Source organism: Pleurodeles waltl, chromosome 9 (assembly GCF_031143425.1).
Source record: "Pleurodeles waltl isolate 20211129_DDA chromosome 9, aPleWal1.hap1.20221129, whole genome shotgun sequence".
In the NCBI taxonomy this organism is placed as follows: domain Eukaryota; kingdom Metazoa; phylum Chordata; class Amphibia; order Caudata; family Salamandridae; genus Pleurodeles; species Pleurodeles waltl.
The window spans coordinates 926,204,139-926,225,400 of NC_090448.1; positions in this window are offsets into that span (position 1 = coordinate 926,204,139).

Below are 21,262 nucleotides of genomic sequence, written 5' to 3' on the forward strand. Positions count from 1 at the left end.
TAGAGACATGACATATGATGATGAGTAGATAAGTGTGATAAGATGAGAGCAGGAATTCATAGATATCTAGTATATAACAACCCACCCAGGAGCCATGCAATGATCCATGAACATGCCAAGCACAGAAACAACATATACACACATATATATATATATATATATATATATATATATATATATATATATATATATAGATATATATATACACCCACACACATGAATACACACACATATGCATATACAATACATAATTAGAACCATGGGTAAAATATACTTAGTCAAACAGGTTTAAAGAGTGTGTGTGTATTTTATTGTTAGGACATAGTAGCGATACATATTTTCTAAAGAAACTATAAATAAATAGAAATATACACATAATCTGAAAAACATATTTATCAACATACAGTTGGCATATGCAGATAGTTGTTTGAATATGGTGGTTATGAAGGAAAGAGCCAACTCTTGAGTAGTTTTCTGAAGAGAAGAAAGTTATCTGTGGCTCTTATAGTTGGGGGTAATGAATTCCATAGTTTGGCTGCTTGGACGGAGAAGGATGTACCACCTATAGTCTTTTTTTTGTATGGTGGTGTTCTAAGGCGGGGTGCCAATCTTGAGCGGAGGTTTCTTTGTTGGATGTATTTGGTAATTTTGTTTCTGATAAAAGGCGGTCCTGTTCCATGTATAGCTTTGTGGGTGATACAAAGCAGCTTGAAAGTGCATCTTCTGGCAACGGGTAACCGTTTGTGTAGTGCTCCCAAGGCAGGGGAGATGTGGGCTTGCAGCTTTGCATGTAATAGTAGCCTGGCTGCGGAATTCTGGATACGTTGTAGTTTTTTCATAACAGTTAGAGATGATCCATGGTGGAGGTCATTGGCATAATCCAGTTTGGATAGTACAAGCGAGATAGTAGCTTGCACCTTGTGTGGAAATCCGAGGTGGGGGAAGATGCGTCGTAAAGTCTTCAAGGTGATGAAGCTTGTTCGTGCTAATTTGTCCACTTGGGCATTCATAGTTAACTTGGAATCCATGGTGATTCCTAGGTTTTTAACTTCCTTGGATAATTGAGGAGGTGGTCCGAGATCGTCAGGCCAGACGCACAGAGGGTCAACATTTTTCCAGTCACCACATATGAGTATTTCTGTTTTGGATGTATTTAGTTTGAGATGGCTGCAGGTCATCCACTGATCAACGGCTCTGAGGCAACTGAAGATTTGTGAGTTTTCAATGTTTTTGGGGCATTCTAATTTAAGTAGTATTTGTGTGTCATCTGCATAGTTGCAGCATGTGAGATGGAAATCATTGATCAGTTCTGGTAAAGATAGCATGTAGATGTTGAAAAGCAAAGGTGAGATGATAGACCCTTGGGGGACCCCTGCTTTTGTGAGGTAGGGTTCGGATGAGAAGGGGGGCGAGTGGATGATATTCAATATTTTTTGAAGATAGAAAGTAATCCAGTTGAGAGCAATCCCTTGTATGCCGGCTCATGGTCAACCTTATCAAAGGCAGCTGAGAGGTCCAAGAGAAGTAGTGCAGCAACTCCATTTCGGTCGACTGTGTTTTCAAGATCATCCCAGATCGCTATGAGTGCCAATTCAGTGCTTCTTCCTGGGCGGAATCCAGTTTGGAAGTCTGAAAGTATAGAATTGTCTTCAATGAGTTGTGACATCTGGGTGAATGCTGCTCTTTCTATCAATTTGCCCAGGAAAGGTCCATTTGTGATTGGTCTGTAGTTGTTGGGGTCTTGCGGGTCTAGGTTTGTTTTCTTTAATAAAGGTAGTATGTATGCCTTTTTCAGGTCTACAGGAAAAGTTCCTGAAGTTAAAGAGTTGTTAATGATTCTTCTTACAGGTGTGGCAGCAGAATTAGATAGAAGAATGTTCTTGAAGATTTGTGGTGGGCAAGGGTCAGAAGGGCAACCAGAAGGTCTGCTTGCTTTGACCAAATTCATAAATTCATCCTGGGATATTTGTTTGAAAGACTGTAGAGGTTGGGTTGGTTTATTCTTAGAGGGTATTTTAGGAAAGGGGTTGGTGCTGATGGCTTTCTTCTGTTTTAAATAGGAGTCCAATGTGTCTGCCTTGGTTGTGTAGTGAATTGCCAATTTGTTTGTAAAATCTTGAGTTTTGGGATGACTTCCTTCCATGCATTTAGGTTTTCGAAATTCATTGAGAATTTTGTAAAATTCCTTGGTTGTAGATTGAGCATTTTGAATTCTGTATGAGTAGTATATTTTTTTAGCTTTTTTGATTGATGATTTGTATATTCTGTTAAGTTTGTGTAGCTGCAGTTTGTCTTGACTGTTGTTTGTTTTGAGCCAGGTATGCTGCAAATTTCTGATTTGTTGCTTTATCTTTTTAAGTTCTGTGTTTCTCGAAGGTGTTGGTTTTCTTTTCTTGTGTTTAGTTTTTCTGAGTGGTATTAGGATATCTAAAGCTTCCTGTAGCCACTCATAAAGTTTTGGCACAGAATTATTTGTATCTAGATCTGTATTTGCTGTTAGTTGTGTTTCTAAGTGATCCAAATTGAGTTTGCTTCATGGTCGATAGGTCAGGTATGTAAGTAGTTGTGGGGTGTGTTAATTTGTGGAGTTGTATGTTGGAAAGTTATCATATGGTGGCCTGACCAAGTTATTGGTGTGATGCTATGAATAGTAACTAGTTCAGGCTTACAAAAATGACATCTAGGATGTGACCAGCGATGTGTGTGGGATTGTGTACAATCTGATGTAGGTTCAATGCGACTAGGCCAGTGGTGATAGCTTGTGGATGGGGCATATTGGGTTTGTCAAACCAAATGTTTAGATCCCCAAGAATGCATAGGTTGGAGTATAGTGTAATAAGGTTTGAGACTGTGTCTAGAAAAGCATCTGGGAATGTGGACTTGTTAGGTGGAGGTCTGTAAAGGAGGAGAAAGTTACAGGAGGAGGTTGGAGTAGGGTGGCATCTGGTAAGGAGGGCTTCACAACCTTGTATGGAGATGTTGTCTGTTTTACTGAGGTTCAATGCCAGTTTGAATATAATAGCTAGTCCACCTCCTCTCTTGCCTATACGGTTTTGAGTGATGGTTTGATAGACCGGAGGAACGGCTTCGTGCAACACTGGTGCCATGTCATCTCCCAACCAGGATTCCGTTATGAATAGTAAGTCAGTTTGTGTGTCTGTGAGCAGGTCATAGATGTGGTGCTTGTTTTTTTAGAGTGATCGAGCATTTATGAGCTGGCAGTTTAGAAAAGGTGTGTAAGTGGTAGTGTTGTTTTGTTTAGGAGAAGGGTAAGTAGTATAATGTGAGCTTGAAGCAGGAGTGTTGCTAGTTGTGATAACTGTTTGAGGCTCACAATAGTCTTGCTTTATAATATAGTGTTCCTCTTCCAGCAGGTTAAGGAGGCATTTTGTTGGGTCTGTGTGTGTGGGTGGTGGACTTGGTGGCTGAGAGAGCCATGAGGAGTGTACTGTTTTTTGTAGGGTAGTTTTATTATGTAATAGACAAGGGCATGCAAGGTTGCTATGAGTGGCATGTTTTTGATTTTGTTTGCGTTTGTTTACTGTGGATGGAGTATGGGTTAGGGGTGGTGGAGGAGCATGTGGATCATGATGTAAGGCTCTAAATTGTGCAATGGAGGAGAGGCAAGTGAATGAAAGTTGCTGGGTTGAGGTGCTTGTGGTAGGTGTTTGTGAAGAGTGAGAAAGTAGGGTGGAGATAGGATGGAATTTGTATTCTTTGTGTAGTCCTGATGGTGGGAGTGGGTATGACGATAAGTGTAATGTAAGTTTGTGTTGCTTTGATGTGCTGATGTTTGTGGTCGGTATTGTTTTTGTGGAATAGTGAGGGGGGATATTGATGTAGTTTTCCGTGAGGGATTTGTATGTGAGTTAGTGCTGGTCAGTGGAATTTGAGTGTTAGATGGGGTGTTGATGTGTTTTGGAGATGAATGTACAAGGTGTGTAAGAGGTGATGGGTGTGTGTCAGGGGAGTTAGTATTAGTTGCGATGACTGGAAGAGGTAATATGTGTGGTGGAGTGAAAGTTGGGGATTGTATGGTTGTGTGTAATTGGTGAAGAGAGTGGAAGAGTGTTTGAAGATGGTGTGTTTGAAGGCAGGGTTTGGGCATTGTCATGATGACAGGTGGTCTGTGTGGAGCAAACAGCGGATAGTGTTGTTGGTTAGTATGAGCAGAGAGTGTGTATCTGGAAGGCTGAGACTGAGAGAAATGTATACTGTAGTTTTGTATTGTGTGGGTGATGGCAGGTTGTGTTAGTGGGAGTGGACAGAGTAGTGTTTGCTGTGAGAATGCAGGTGTTTGACTGTAGTAGTTGTGGGGGATATGTGTATATGTGTTGTATATACGGTATTGTGTTGGGTGATGGGGCAATGCAATCTGTCTGTGGTCAGTTTGTGATGCATGAGTTGGATGCCTTTGTAGAATATGTGTTTGCATGTTGAGGGATGTGTATGGACTGGGACCAATCCTGGTCCACTGAGAATTGAGCAGCATTTCTGTCCCTAGTCCCTAGTCCCTACCTGTCCCGAACAGACCCAAACAGGCAGCTGCCATTGTCCTCTCCGCCCTTTGCCTCGACGCCCGGGCTGAGACGCCCCTAGTCCTAGACTTAAATAGCCCTACTGGCCAATAAGGAGCTGGTCCTACCCTAGCCAATCCAATTTCAAGCCCTGATTCAACCAACAAATGGGAGACCCAGCCCTAATCACCAATCATAGCCCTATTCCTGACCACCAATCACAGCCCCAGCCCTAAAACCAGCAACCAATCAGAACCCCAGCCCTATCCACCATTCACAGCCCTAGAACCAACGGCCAATCAGAACCCCAGCCCTATCCACCAATCACAGCCCTAGAACAAACAGCCAATCAGAATCCCAGCCGTATCCACCAATCACAGCCCTAGAACCAACAGCCAATCAGAATCTCAGCCCTAGAACCATCAGCCAATCAGATTCCCAGCCCTATCCACCAATCATAACCGCAGCCCTGGAGCCAGCAACCAATGAAAGACCATCTCCCAACAACCAATCACAACAACATATGCAACAACCAATAGGAACTTATTTAAGAAGCAAGTTAACTGAAGTCCAGTCCCTGTGGTCAGGGGGAAAGGCAAATGCTGCTCTATTCAGAATCTCCTTGGATACAGACAGGCTGAATCCACACTTCCAAGCTAGCAGAGTCTACTTTCCAAGTAAGGGAGAGATTGTTTAAGAAACATACACTGGAATAGTGCTGGGCGCGCACTCTAAAATCGGGCTTTTTTAAAGGCAAAAATACAGCGGGGCTGACAGTTTTTAAGCAGAATTTAAATCACAGAAACAGATTAAAACAGTCTCCTAAAAACACACTCTGCAAGATGTATGTAGCCTTTTTACTTAGAAGAGAAAAAAAGGAGGGGGGGAGGGGGTGTGCCACAAACTAGCAAGGCAATTCACACAGTCACGGCAAAAACTAATTAAAAAAAAACACCACTTTAAAACACCACTTTAAAAGAGGCCAGGCTGCCTGAAACACAGAGAGTCCACAGTAAAACAGACACAGGTAGCTGAAACAAACACTTTTGAACAAATATTACTATTTACCCAGAAAAATCTCAGGGCTCCTTACCTAGGTCTTTTTGCAATCCTTGAACACTGGGCTGTATCAGGACACAGGGGAGATGCACAGAGGCTCACAAAATGGAGGTGGCTGTCTTGGGCTTCCCTCCACAAACTTAAGGGGCTACAGCAGGTGGGGGGGGCGGGTCTCAGGTGCAGCAGGGACTCAGGGAGCCAATCAGCTAAGTCCAGTCCCTGTGGTCAGGGGGAAAGGCAACTGCTGCTCTATTCAGAATCTCCTTGGATACAGACAGGCTGAATCCACACTTCCAAGCTAGCAGAGTCTACTTTCTAAGTGAGGGAGAGATTGTTTAAGAAACATACACTGGAATAGTGCTGGGCGCGCACTCTGAAATCGGGACTTTTTAAAGGCAAAAATACAGAGGGGCTGACAGTTGTTAAGAACAATTTAAATCACAGAAACAGATTAAAACAGTCTCCTAAAAACACACTCTGCAAGATGTATGTAGCCTTTTTACTTAGAAGAGAAAAAAAGGAGGAGGGAGCGGGGGGTGCCACAAACTAGCAAGGCAATGCACACAGTCACGGCAAAAACAAATTAAACAAAACACCACTTTAAAAGAGGCCAGGCTGCCTGAAACACAGAGAGTCCACAGTAAAACAGACACAGGTAGCTGAAACAAACACTTTTGAACAAATACTACTATTTACCCAGAAAAATCTCAGGGCTCCTTACCTAGGTCTTTTTGCAATCCTTGAACACTGGGCTGTATCAGGACACAGGGGAGATGCACAGAGGCTCACAAAATGGAGGTGGCTGTCTTGGGCTTCCCTCCACAAACTTAAGGGGCTACAGCAGGTGGGGGGGGGTCTCAGGTGCAGCAGGGACTCAGGGAGCCAATCAGCTAAGTCCAGTCCCTGTGGTCAGGGGGAAAGGCAACTGCTGCTCTATTCAGAATCTCCTTGGATACAGACAGGCTGAATCCACACTTCCAAGCTAGCAGAGTCTACTTTCCAAGTGAGGGAGAAATTGTTTAAGAAACATACACTGGAATAGTGCTGGGCACGCACTCTAAATTCGGGCCTTTTTAAAGGCAAAAATACAGAGGGGCTGACAGTTGTTAAGCACAATTTAAATCACAGAAACAGATTAAAACAGTCTCCTAAAAACACACTCTGCAAGATGTATGTAGCCTTTTTACTTAGAAGAGAAAAAAAGGAGGGGGGAGGTGCCACAAACTAGCAAGGCAATTCACACAGTCACGGCAAAAACAAATTAAACAAAACACCACTTTAAAAGAGGCCAGGCTGCCTGAAGCACAGAGAGTCCACAGTAAAACAGACACAGGTAGCTGAAACAAACACTTTTGAACAAATAATACTATTTACCCAGAAAAATCTCAGGGCTCCTTACCTAGGTCTTTTTGCAATCCTTGAACACTGGGCTGTATCAGGACAGAAGGGAGATGCACAGAGGCTCACAAAATGGAGGTGGCTGTCTTGGGCTTCCCTCCACAAACTTAAGGGGCTAGAGCAGGTGGGGGGGGTGGGTCCCAGGTGCAGCAGGGACTCAGGGAGCCAATCAGCTAAGTCCAGTCCCTGTGGTCAGGGGGAAAGGCAACTGCTGCTCAATTCAGAATCTCCTTGGATACAGACAGGCTGAATCCACACTTCCAAGCTAGCAGAGTCTACTTTCCAGATAAGGGAGAGATTGTTTAAGAAACATACACTGGAATAGTGCTGGGCGCGCACTCTAAAATCGGGCTTTTTTAAAGGCAAACATACAGGGGTGCTGACAGTTTTTAAGCACAATTTGAATCACAGAAACAAAGTAAAACAGTCTTCTAAAAACACACTCTGCAAGATGTATGTAGCCTTTTTACTTAGAAGAGAAAAAAAGGAGGGAGGGGAGGGAGGTGTGCCACAAACTAGCAAGGCAATTCACACAGTCACAGCAAAAACAAATTTAAAAAAAACACCACTTTAAAAGAGGCCAGGCTGCCTGAAACACAGAGAGTCCACAGTAAAACAGACACAGGTAGCTGAAACAAACACGTTTGAACAAATAATACTATTTACCCAGAAAAATCTCAGGGCTCCTTACCTAGGTCTTTTTGCAATCCTTGAACACTGGGCTGTATCAGGACACAGGGGAGATGCAGAGAGGCTCACAAAATGGAGGTGGCTGTCTTGAGCTTCCCTCCACAAACTTAAGGGGCTACAGCGGTGGGGGGGACGGGTCTCAGGTGCAGCAGGGACTCAGGGAGCCAATCAGCTAAGTCCAGTCCCTGTGGTCAGGGGGAAAGGCAACTGCTGCTCAATTCAGAATCTCCTTGGATACAGACAGGCTGAATCCACACTTCCAAGCTAGCAGAGTCTACTTTCCAGATAAGGGAGAGATTGTTTAAGAAACATACACTGGAATAGTGCTGGGCGCGCACTCTGAAATCGGGCCTTTTTAAAGGCAAAAATACAGAGGGGCTGACAGTTGTTAAGAACAATTTAAATCACAGAAACAGATTAAAACAGTCTCCTAAAAACACACTCTGCAAGATGTATGTAGCCTTTTTACTTAGAAGAGAAAAAAAGGAGGGGGGAGCGGGGGGTGCCACAAACTAGCAAGGCAATGCACACAGTCACGGCAAAAACAAATTAAACAAAACACCACTTTAAAAGAGGCCAGGCTGCCTGAAACACAGAGAGTCCACAGTAAAACAGACACAGGTAGCTGAAACAAACACTTTTGAACAAATACTACTATTTACCCAGAAAAATCTCAGGGCTCCTTACCTAGGTCTTTTTGCAATCCTTGAACACTGGGCTGTATCAGGACACAGGGGAGATGCACAGAGGCTCACAAAATGGAGGTGGCTGTCTTGGGCTTCCCTCCACAAACTTAAGGGGCTACAGCAGGTGGGGGGGGTCTCAGGTGCAGCAGGGACTCAGGGAGCCAATCAGCTAAGTCCAGTCCCTGTGGTCAGGGGGAAAGGCAACTGCTGCTCTATTCAGAATCTCCTTGGATACAGACAGGCTGAATCCACACTTCCAAGCTAGCAGAGTCTACTTTCCAAGTGAGGGAGAAATTGTTTAAGAAACATACACTGGAATAGTGCTGGGCACGCACTCTAAATTCGGGCCTTTTTAAAGGCAAAAATACAGAGGGGCTGACAGTTGTTAAGCACAATTTAAATCACAGAAACAGATTAAAACAGTCTCCTAAAAACACACTCTGCAAGATGTATGTAGCCTTTTTACTTAGAAGAGAAAAAAAGGAGGGGGGAGGTGCCACAAACTAGCAAGGCAATTCACACAGTCACGGCAAAAACAAATTAAACAAAACACCACTTTAAAAGAGGCCAGGATGCCTGAAGCACAGAGAGTCCACAGTAAAACAGACACAGGTAGCTGAAACAAACACTTTTGAACAAATAATACTATTTACCCAGAAAAATCTCAGGGCTCCTTACCTAGGTCTTTTTGCAATCCTTGAACACTGGGCTGTATCAGGACAGAAGGGAGATGCACAGAGGCTCACAAAATGGAGGTGGCTGTCTTGGGCTTCCCTCCACAAACTTAAGGGGCTAGAGCAGGTGGGGGGGGGTGGGTCCCAGGTGCAGCAGGGACTCAGGGAGCCAATCAGCTAAGTCCAGTCCCTGTGGTCAGGGGGAAAGGCAACTGCTGCTCAATTCAGAATCTCCTTGGATACAGACAGGCTGAATCCACACTTCCAAGCTAGCAGAGTCTACTTTCCAGATAAGGGAGAGATTGTTTAAGAAACATACACTGGAATAGTGCTGGGCGCGCACTCTAAAATCGGGCTTTTTTAAAGGCAAACATACAGGGGTGCTGACAGTTTTTAAGCACAATTTGAATCACAGAAACAAAGTAAAACAGTCTTCTAAAAACACACTCTGCAAGATGTATGTAGCCTTTTTACTTAGAAGAGAAAAAAAGGAGGGAGGGGAGGGAGGTGTGCCACAAACTAGCAAGGCAATTCACACAGTCACAGCAAAAACAAATTTAAAAAAAACACCACTTTAAAAGAGGCCAGGCTGCCTGAAACACAGAGAGTCCACAGTAAAACAGACACAGGTAGATGAAACAAACACGTTTGAACAAATAATACTATTTACCCAGAAAAATCTCAGGGCTCCTTACCTAGGTCTTTTTGCAATCCTTGAACACTGGGCTGTATCAGGACACAGGGGAGATGCATAGAGGCTCACAAAATGGAGGTGGCTGTCTTGGGCTTCCCTCCACAAACTTAAGGGGCTACAGCAGGTGGGGGGGAGCGGGTCTCAGGTGCAGCAGGGACTCAGGGAGCCAATCAGCTAAGTCCAGTCCCTGTGGTCAGGGGGAAGGCAACTGCTGCTCAATTCAGAATCTCCTTGGATACAGACAGGCTGAATCCACACTTCCAAGCTAGCAGAGTCTACTTTCCAGATAAGGGAGAGATTGTTTAAGAAACATACACTGGAATAGTGCTGGGCGTGCACTCTAAAATCGGCCTTTTTTAAAGGCAAACATAGAGGGGTGCTGACAGTTTTTAAGCACAATTGAAATCACAGAAACAAAGTAAAACAGTCTTCTAAAAACACACTCTGCAAGATGTATGTAGCCTTTTTACTTAGAAGAGAGAAAAAGGAGGGAGGGGAGGGGGATGTGCCACAAACTAGCAAGGCAATTCACACAGTCACGTCAAAAACAAATTAAAAAAAAACACCACTTTAAAAGAGGCCAGGCTGCCTGAAACACAGAGAGTCCACAGTAAAACAGACACAGGTAGCTGAAACAAACACTTTTGAACAAATAATACTCTTTACCCAGAAAAATCTCAGGGCTCCTTACCTAGGTCTTTTTGCAAACCTTGAACACTGGGCTGTATCAGGACACAGGGGAGATGCACAGAGGCTCACAAAATGGAGGTGGCTGTCTTGGGCTTCCCTCCACAAACTTAAGGCATCTCCTTCCTTTTATGTACCAATGCCCCTTCCCAGTGACCTCTCTCTGAATCCAATAGCTCACTTTGAAGTATAGTAAAGAGCCTGGCTCTGTGTATTCAGCCTAGCTCACTAGAATACAGCAATCCAAAAAGATGTTTAAAGGGGATTCCTCTACCCCTTATGCTCCTCCAGTCAGCACTGGGTGTCCCAAAATAGAACCCATTATTTGTACCTTTCACAGGCACACATACACTGTTCACATGTATATAACTCACATGCACTGCACAGCACTACATCGTCCATGTATTGTACCATTCACAGGTACACATAAACCCAGCACATGCATATAACACCCACACAATGCAAAGCACTACATAATAACCAGACGTACTCCTTGTTAGAAATGGGGTCTTTGGTTGGCAGTCAGGACCCTCACTCTAGTCAGGGCAAAGGAGAAACACACCTGGGTAATACCCACTGACCCCCTTGGTAGCTTGGCACGAGCTGGAAGGCTTAACTCAGAAGCAGTTTGTAAAGCATTTGCACCAACACACACAGTAATACAGTGAAAACACTACAAAATGGACACCACACCAGTTTAGAAAAATAGGTAATATTCATCCAAATCAAACAAGACCAAAACAACAAAAATCCAACATACACAAGTCAAGATATGAATTTTCAAAAGAAGAAGAGTCTTACTCCAAAGACAACAATGGAAATTATGATTTTGCACAAAGTACCTGATTAGTGTAAAAAATAAAGCCTCATGGGTGAGTATGCATTGGAAAAGGCAGCGATGCATCGATTCCTTCCTCGCAAGGGAGGCCGTGAGTCATTTCTTCTCCAGGCAGGTCGGCAATGCATTGTTTTTTCTCCCTTGCAAGTGAGCGATGCATTGATTTCTGGAAGGGGTACCTCGGATCCGGGCAGAGTCGGGTTGACTTTGACGCTCAGGGGCACGTGTTAGGAAACCACGCTGTGTGCGTCATTATCAGCAACCGTAAGCGGGTGGTGCGTGTTGTTTCTCCAACCATGATGCGTCGATCTCCCAGCCATGATGCAGGTGGAGCATCGATTTTAGCCACAAAGCCGGCGGTGCGTCACTTATCAGTCGCGTTGCAGATGATGCGTCAAAACTTTTCACACATGGCATTCTGTGTGTGAATTTTCAGCTTTTGTTCTGCCAACTTCACCCTTCAAGGGCCCAGGCACTGGCTAGAGCACCACTTGGCTGGGCAGGAGTCTCAGCAGGAGGTCCAGGTACTGGCAGGGGAACTCTTTGATGTTCCTGAGACTACAAAACAGGGGGCAAGCTCAGTTCAAGCCCTTGGAGATTCTTCACAAGCAGAAATATGCCACAAAGTCCAGTCTTTGTCCCATTTCACAGGCAGAAGCAGCAACTGCAGGATAGCTCAACAAAGCACAGTAACAGGCAGGGGCACTTCTCCTCAGCTCTTCAGCTCTTCTCCTTGGCAGAGGATCCTCTTGGATCCAGAAATGAGAGAAATTTTCTGATGTTTTGGATCCAATACTTATACCCCTTTCTGCTTTTGAAGTAGGCATACTTGAAAGGAAAGTCTCTGTTGTTCACAAGATCCTGCCTTCCTCAGGCAAGGCCCCAGACACACACCAGGGGGTTGGAGACTGCATTGTGAGAGGGCAGACATGGCCCATTCAGGTGTACATCACCACTCCTCCCTCCACGCTAGCACAGATGGCTCATCAGGATATGCAGGCTTCACCCCAGCTCCCTTTGTCTCACTGTCTAGAGGGGATTCACAAACAGCCCAACTGTCAAACTGACCCAGACAGGGAATCCACAAGCAGGCAGAATGACAGAATGGTTTAAGCAAGAAAATGCCTACTTTCTAAAAGTGGCGTTTTCAATCTAACAATCTAAAAACCAATTTCACTAAAATATGTGTTTTTAAATTGTGAGTTCAGAGACCCCAAACTCCAAATTTGCATCTGCTCTCAAAGGGAATCTGCACTTTAATAATATTTAAAGGCAGCCCCCATGTTAACCTATGAGAGAGATAGGCCTTGCAACAGTGAAAACAGAATTTAGCAGTATCTCACTGTTAGGACATGTAAGACACCAGTACATGTCCCACCTTTAAAATATGTTGCACACTGTCCACAGGGCTACCTAGGGCCTACTTTAGGAGTGCCATACCTATATGAAAAGGGAAGGTTTAGGCCTGGCAAGTCGGTACACTTGGCAAGTCGAACTGGCAGTTTAAAACTGCACACACAGACACTGCAGTGGCATGTCTGTGCCTTGTTTGCAGGGCTACTAATGTGGGTAGCACAACCAGTCTTCTGGTCCACTAGCAGCATCTGATTTACAGGCCCTGGGCAACTCTAGTGCACTCTACTAGGAACTTACGAGTAAATCAAAATATGTTAATCATGGATAGCATGTCACACACGCATTTTACATAGGAGCGCTCACACTTTAACACTGGTTAGCAGTGGTAAAGTGCCCTGAGCATCAAAAACAGCAAAAACACAGTCCAACACACATCAACAACTTGGGAAGTAGAGGCAAAAAGTTAGGGGGGACCACACCAATGATGCCAAGTCTAACAGGCCTCACTCCAGTGACACAGATAAAAAGACCCGCTCACGTCTACTGATCACAACACAGTGTGATGTCACCACCTCACTTGTGCTGCTTAACTTCTGGCAAAGGAAGTCCCTTTTCACCACTATGAGAGTAGCTCTTTGGGTACTTCTCCGGTCCAAAAAGCTGCACTCTGTGAGAGAAGCATCTCTCATGGTGCACATGCCCATGGCGATAAAAACCAGCACCAGAGATCAAGACATCATTGCATTCGGGGGCACTCAGGGTAGGCATGCATGTCCATCACCATGCAGGAGAATTCTCCATCCCATAAAATGCCCCTCCCAGATCAGACCACCCCAAAACAACTCCAAACCTGTAGAGGCTGGTATTCAGATCCCCAAGAAAGTCCTTCCAAATGTCCATGCTTCAATCCAGCTCTGCGCTCCACTACAATGTCAAATCTCTGCAACAAAACAGACCATCTCTGCAATTTTGAATTCTCTCCCTTCATAGCCATCAACCATTTCAGTGGTTTATGATCTGTTTGTACCACATAGTGCAAAATAAATAAGGGGGAACTTAAATAAGTCCCACAATATAGCAAAGCACTCTTTCTCAGTAACTGCCCAACTCTGTTCTCCAACCTTTAACAAAGGCTACTGGACACTCTTTACCTTTGTGATCTAGTTGAGCAAACACCACTCAACCCCCTTGTCAGGGGCATCTCTCTTTAAAATGGAATGCTGACTGAAGTCAGGAGCTTTCAGGATGGGTGAAGTGCATAGTGCTTCTTCAGTTTCATAAATGCTTTCTTATACTAGTCCATATCAGTTTCCTGGGCTGCTTTTTAGAGGTGGAAGCAGTTGAGGGGGGCCATTATACTTCAGTAGTTCACCACAAAATTTCTGTAGTAACCATTGAGTCCTTAAAAGACTCTCACTTCAGTCTGTGTAGGAGGCGCCTCCCACTCCAACACATCCTGTGTCTGGCCATCCAACAGGTGAATCTTCCCGTTCCCCACCTCATGCCCAAGGTAGGCTACAAGGAACTACCCAATTTGACACATGGTCACTTTTATGGTCAGTTTTGCCTCCTGTAACCTAGCCAACACCTGTTTTAGGTGTCTCAGGTCATCCTTTCTATGAATTTTTGAACACCACAATGTCATCCATGTAGGCCACACATTAACATGAAAAGCATCACCTTGAAGTGATATAGCCCTTCTGGCATTAAAAGTTCAGTCTTCTTCTTGGTATCTGGTGCCCATGCATTCTGCCAGTAACCACAGGTCAGATCCAAGGTACTCAAGTATTTTGCAGCACCTAATCAATCCATAAGCTCAACCGCTCTTGGGATTGGATGGGCATCAGTTTTGGTTACCTAACTCAGGGCTCAGACGTTCACACTGAACCATGAGTCAGTATATCCTTGTTTTTGTACTACCAGTAGAGGATTAAAGCACAGATTAAGAGATCTCTCAATGATCCCGAGATCCTAGATTTGTGCAATTTCTGCATAATGTATTCCTGAACCCATTCAGAAATTCTGTACATCCTGTCCTCACTGGCAGACTGTTTCCTGTCTCTGTTATGCACACAGACAGGTGTTGACCATGGGGCCAGTGAGAAAAGGTTGGTAAACCACACCAACACCTCTCTATGGGCCAGATGTACGAACCGTTTTGCATGGCACAAACTGCAAAAATCGCAGTTTGCGCCATGCAAAACGGCCATTGCGGTACCGACTCGCAAAATGGGAATGCGATTCGCAAATAGGAAGGGGTGTTCCTTTCCTATTTGCGACTCGCAAATAGGAAGGGGTGTTCCCCTCCTATTTGCGACTCGCACCGCGATGCAGAATTGCTTTGTGACCACAAAAGCGGTCGCAAAGCAATTCGCAGTTAGCACCCACGTGAAGTGGATGCTAACTCATTTGCAAAAGGGAAGGGGTCCCCATGGGACTCCTTCCCCTTTGTGAATGTCGCACAAAATGTTTTTTCAGGGCAGGCAGTGGTCCAGTGGACTACTGCTGACTCTGAAAAAACTAAACCAAATGGTTTCATTTTTTATTTTGTATTGCAACTCGTTTTCCTTTAAGGAAAACGGGCTGCAATACAAAAAAAAACAACTGCTTTATTGAAAAAGCAGTCACAGACATGGAGGTCTGCTGTCTCCAGCAGGCCACCATCCCTGTGAGTACAGGGAATCGCAAGGGGGTCGCAAATTGCGACCCACCTTATTAATATTAATGAGGTGGGTCTTTGTGACCTTCTTGCGATTCGCAGAAGGTGTCTGAGACACCATTCTTCATACGATTTTGTGAATCGGAAATTGCGAGTTGCACTGACTCGCAATTTCCGATTCACAAAATCGTTTCTTGCTACATCTGGCCCTATATTCTCTCTGCTGCTCAGGCATTACCCCTTCCACAGTGCCATTACTCATGTCAGTGTGCAGGAAGGCAGGAGGAGGACCACTTTCTTCCTCTACTTTTTCTGTCATAGCCGGTGTTAGAACAAAATATCTACTTAAAAATATTGCAATACCAAATATTGTGTCAAGAATATTGAGATGTCAAAAATATCATAGACAGTCAAATCGAAGGTAAGAATATAGTTTTAAATGTTGTTTTTATTATTGTTAAAAATATTGCTAGATGAAATATTACATCAAATATAATTTTATGTTTTATTTTTATATTTATATTATTGTATTTTGTTTGTTAGTTGTTTGTTCATTTTTTGATTGGTATTTATTAAAAGTTGTGATTTTTATATATTTTATTAATTTTTGTAATCAATTTTTATTTTATTGTGTTGTTGTAGTGGGATGATGAATTTTAAGGGGATAGGGTGGGGAGATTTGTAAAATGTGAATATTTTATTTTATTTTGGGGTTTATTATGAGTCTGGCAGTCACTAGACCAACAGACTTGCCGTGGCTGTACAGACCGCTTTGTCTTTGACAGTGCGACTGTCAAATTAAGAGTTTGGCAGTTGGACCACCAAAAGATATTTGTCTCTACCAAGATCAGTGATCCCGCCAGGATGAAGGCAGTCGTGGATGTGATCCGCCACGGCATTACTAAAGTCAGCGCTACTGTGCTGATTACAACCTTGTTCTCTGCTAGCCTTTTCATGGTGGTCTGACCACCATGAAAAGGCTGGTGGAGAACAAGTGCAGTGGGCCACGGGGGGCCCTGCACTTCCTATGCCAACAGAAAGGGCAGCACAGGGGTCCCCCTGACAAGCACCATTGCTGTGCAGACAGTGTGCATTTTCAGAGGGCTAGTGTGCCCTGTGTACAGCTGCATTTCAGCAGCTCAATTATGAGCTGGGATCAATGCTGCTGCACTTTTCTCACTGAGCTAACTGGTAAAAACCTTGGTGTCAGCCTAGTGGGAAAGTTGTAATGGGGGCTGGTGGGGAGACCGCCAACACCGTGGCAGTCTCCTTGTCAGGAGTTTGGAGGACAGATGTTTCTGTCCAACAAACTCCTAATGACCCCATTTTATGTTTAATTTTTATTAATATGGAAAGTAATCATTTAACATTTTGAAACTGTGTTTTTTCATTTTTAAGATAAACTTTTTTTTTTTTTAATGTATTAATTTAAATGTATTGATAATTAAAAATACATTTTGTACTTATTGTAAATGTTATATTTGTTTATATTTAATTTAACAAATATTGAAAGTTAAAATATTTAAATGTTAACTTTTCAATGTAAACATTTATATAACATTTATTCTATTAATTATTTTAAGACACAAAACTGATAATTATGTTTTTTTTTAATTAAGGGCTTCATTATGAATGTGGCTTTCCGAGGACCGCCATCTCACGTTGATGGTCGGACCACCGCACTCCAGGTGCTCTGACTGCCCAATTAAAACCATGGTCGGCAGATCTTCCAAGGGGACTGCAGGGAACATTGTTCCAGACTGGCTGATGGCAGTTTTGGTTGTAGTCTGCCAGGCCTGATTACAACCTTCTTTTCTGCCAGCCTTTTCATGGCAGTTTCCTGACCAACATGAAATGGCTGGTGGAGAAGAAGTACAGGGGGCCACAGGAGGGCCCCTGAACTGCCCACGTCCAATGGGCTGTGCAGCAGTCCCTCTGCCCAGCACCTGCCCAGCACTCTTGAAATGAGCACTGTCTGCTGTGCACATTTCAAGGGTGCTGGTGCACCCTGCGTGCAGCATCACTGTTGCTTGCTCTGTTATGAACCGGGAACAATACCACCACACCTTTCCCGTTGGGCAGACTGGCAGGAACTTTGGTTCCTGCCAGTCAGGCCAGTGGGAAAGTCATAATTGGTTCTGAGAGAAGACCTCTGGGACTGCTGCAGTCTTCTCTCCCTGGGGCCCCAAGTGTACTACATTCATGTTTACATCTTTTGAAATAATATGTTGTGTGATTTTTTTTTTTATGTACATACTTTACAATTGGCATAAATAATGTTTAATATGTGAAGTTGCATCATAAAATTATATTAAATATGTATAAGTATAAACATGTAATTTATTTTTATATTTTATATGTATTATATTTTACACATAACAAAAACAAATTGGTAAGCAGACATTCCATATTATATTTATCTTTAAAACAGATAATTGGGAAATACTTTAAATTATGTTTGAAGTTTAATATATTTTATTTTGTATTGTTTGTAAAAATATTTGAACACATAATATAAATATATTTTAACTTTTTAATGTTGTTTATGTATTTATTTGTTTTTAGTTGTATAATTTACATTTTGCTGCATTACTAAATATTATGCATAATGTAATATTTTTAGAAATCAATAACAAAATATTTAATATGTTATTTCTTCATGTTATATATAGAGGTTTTTGCTAATAGCGTATTATAAGTAATGTTTTTATTTATTTTATTGATAAAAAGTTATTATGTTTTACTATGGAGTATGCATTTTGCAGCATCCACTATTGTAAGGTCATTCACTAGTTTGCTGGCTTAGGTTTAGGTTCCACTTATTAGATGTGTATGTTTGTGTTATGTTATATTACATTATGTTATATGCTTTTTGATGATTAAGGGCCTCATTACAAACCCTGTGGCATTGAACCTGAAACTGCCAATATGGCGGGGGTGAGGCTGCCATCAAGCTGGCAGCCTCACCCCATCTTATTACGATGTTTCCACTGGGCTGATCAGCTGAAGAGTCATAATATGACGTTTCCACCAGTCAGCCTGGTGGAAATAGTGCAGCGGCATTGGCCTCGGCATTCTTAGGGAGCCTAGGCCAATCCCATTGCACACAAGCGCCCTCAGAATGCACATTGTCTGCTATGGTCGTGGACAGTGCAGGCCACCCTTTTGCCCCTAGCACTGGCTTTTCACCAGCATTTTCATGGTGGGGACCACACCATGAAAAGGCTAAAAGAAAGTGAAGTTGGGATCAGCAGGGCGGTACTGAACTCGGCACCGTCGTGGCTGACCATGAATTTAACTGATGTCAACCCGTCATTATGCATGATCTTGGTGGTTGCAGCTGTCTCTTGATGGTTCGCCCACCAGGATTATAATCTGGTGGTCTGACCACCAGAATTGTAGTGGTCCGACTGCCACCATGTGTTTGGCGATCCGTAGACTGCCAAACTTGTAATGAGGCCCTAAGTGTGATGTATATGTTATTTTTAAAGTTACTGTTTTTTGCAGGTGGGTAATGTGCTTTAATTTGCAGGTGTTCTACTGCTAATGCCTTTTGTGGACATTTGGAGTTTGTGTTCTTTTTAAAGGAAATCAATTACGGTTTCTAACAAATCAATATTTTTTACTTTGATTTCCTTTATTTTTTAGGTTTTCAAGGAGTGTTTATTTTTTTTTAATACTTTTTAGGATGTTTTATCATTCATGACGACTTTGGACTGGTTCGATGGGTGTTGGTTGGATTATTTTATTTTTGCATTTTTGGGCTTTCTGGAATTTCTTTTTCCATTTTTAGTGGGTTATTCTTTTTGATTACATGGATACTCAGGATGATCTGCAGCTACAGAACAGTAAGTAATATTTAACTTATCTGTTCTGTGTGGGAAACGTTATTTGTTCTGAAATATGTTGTATGTGACTGATATTTTTAAAAATAATGTTTATGTTTTGTAATTCAATTTTAGATTATCTTTTATGTGTTTTTTGAGGTTTGTGGTTGGTGACACTCATATTTTATGGAAATAATATACAGAATATTTTTATCAGTCTTATTTAAAATGTACATTTTAGTTCTTTTTTAGGCTGATGTTGAAAATAATATGTATTTTATTTATTTAAAAATAATGTTACGCTGGTTTGGGTTATGAGTAGTACACTCATTTGTTGTTTATGAAGAGTTTTACTTTACATTGTATTATGGAATACATTCTAGTGGTTTGTTTGCAAATTTTTGGTTTAATTTGGATTGCTGATTTTTCTATTAATAGTTGTTGGTAGATTTTTCTTTTTTGTTCGGCTACTTTAAATTGATAGAATGTAGGTTGGGTTTTGCCTAGTGTGGATTGTAAGGCACTGTGCCATCCTTCTACTGTATTGCTTGTTTTGACTTCCTGTATATGGTGCTGTCATAGACATTGCAACATTGTATTTGGAATTTGGATTTGCAACTGAGACCAGAGCGATGCAGACCGCCAACCTAAGTTTCTTCAAAATATTCCATTAGGGCCTTAGTTTTTGTTCATTTTGCTGATAGAATGACGTTTCTGTAAGTCAGCTGTAGTGGTTACCTACCTCTATGACAGGGACATAGGCTAGTGCAATCATGTTTTATTTCAAATGCAAATTGACTGTAGCACTACACTTAGAGCCAGATGTAGCAAAGGGTTTTACCCATTCTGTGTCTATGTTTTAATTTTTATGTGGTTTAATAATTCTTAGTAGGTGCTACTTCATAGAGCATATATGAATGGTGTATTTGTGTTTTGATATTCATCATGTATAGTTTATATCTGAGTGGTCTGGGGCACATTCTGAGAGTTCTATCCATCATTCATGTTTGTCAAAAAAATTGCCTCTAAGCAGTGTACTGCGATTTTTTAGTGTACAACCCCCATGGACATGGCTCCTGTCTCCGTGAAGACAGGAGCCATGCCCACCACCCCAATGGCCATGCCCAACGGACAAATGCTCCCTGGGTATCGCCATCGGGGCCATCGCCGTGCAAGGGGTGGGTGGGGGTGTTCCTGGGGACCGGGAAGGGCACCTGTGGGCAATTTCCATGGTCTTTGACCATGGAAATCTGCCTTCATGTCCCCTTACACCTGCCCATACCAAGGCAGTAAATAATGGTGCTAAGCAGGCTTAGCGCCATTATTTAAGGCCCTCCTCCTCCAGTGCGTGATTTTTGCACTGGAGGATAAATAAGGCGCTAGGGTCTTTGAGGCATTTTTTGCCCTGGAACGGCTGCCTTGCATCTCATTAATGCAAGGTAGTTACCAGAGGCAAAAAAAATTGTTAACTCCAAATATAATAATGGAGTTAAGTTTGTGCTGGATTTGTGTAAAAAAGAATTACGCAAATCCAGCACAAACAGAGTATAACTATGGGCCATAGTCTGTGATCAGATGTACTACTTGAAAAAATGTTGCGCCATGTAGCAGATTGAATTCCAATGCGTTGGGACCCCCAAATGTTGAGGTTTGCAAAGCATTCTGGGTAACAGAACCCATGAGAGTGCTACAAGTTACCCCATCCTGGGTTCCCCTAGGTGTCTACTTTTCAAAAATGCACAGGTTTGATATGTTTTCCTATGTGCCAGCTGAGCTAGAGGCCAAAGTACACAGCTAGGCACTTTCCAAAAAACAGGTCATTTTTCAATGTAAATATTTGATGTGTCCATGTTGCGTTTTGGGGCATTTCCTGTCGTAAGCACCAGGCCTACCAACACAGGTGAGGTACCATTTATAGCAGGACACTTGGGAGAATGTTGGGCGGAAGGAAGTTTGTGGCCCTTCTCAGATTCATGAACTTTGCAGCACTGAAATTGGAGGGAAAAGTGTTTTTAGACACATTTTGAGGTTTGCAAAGAATTCTGAGTGCCAGAACCTGGTAATAGCCCCACAAATCACCCCATTATGGATTTCTCTGGGTGTCTAGTTTTCAAAAATGTATAGGTTTGCTAGATTTCCCTAGGTGCAGGCTGAGCTAGAGGGCAAAATCCACAGCT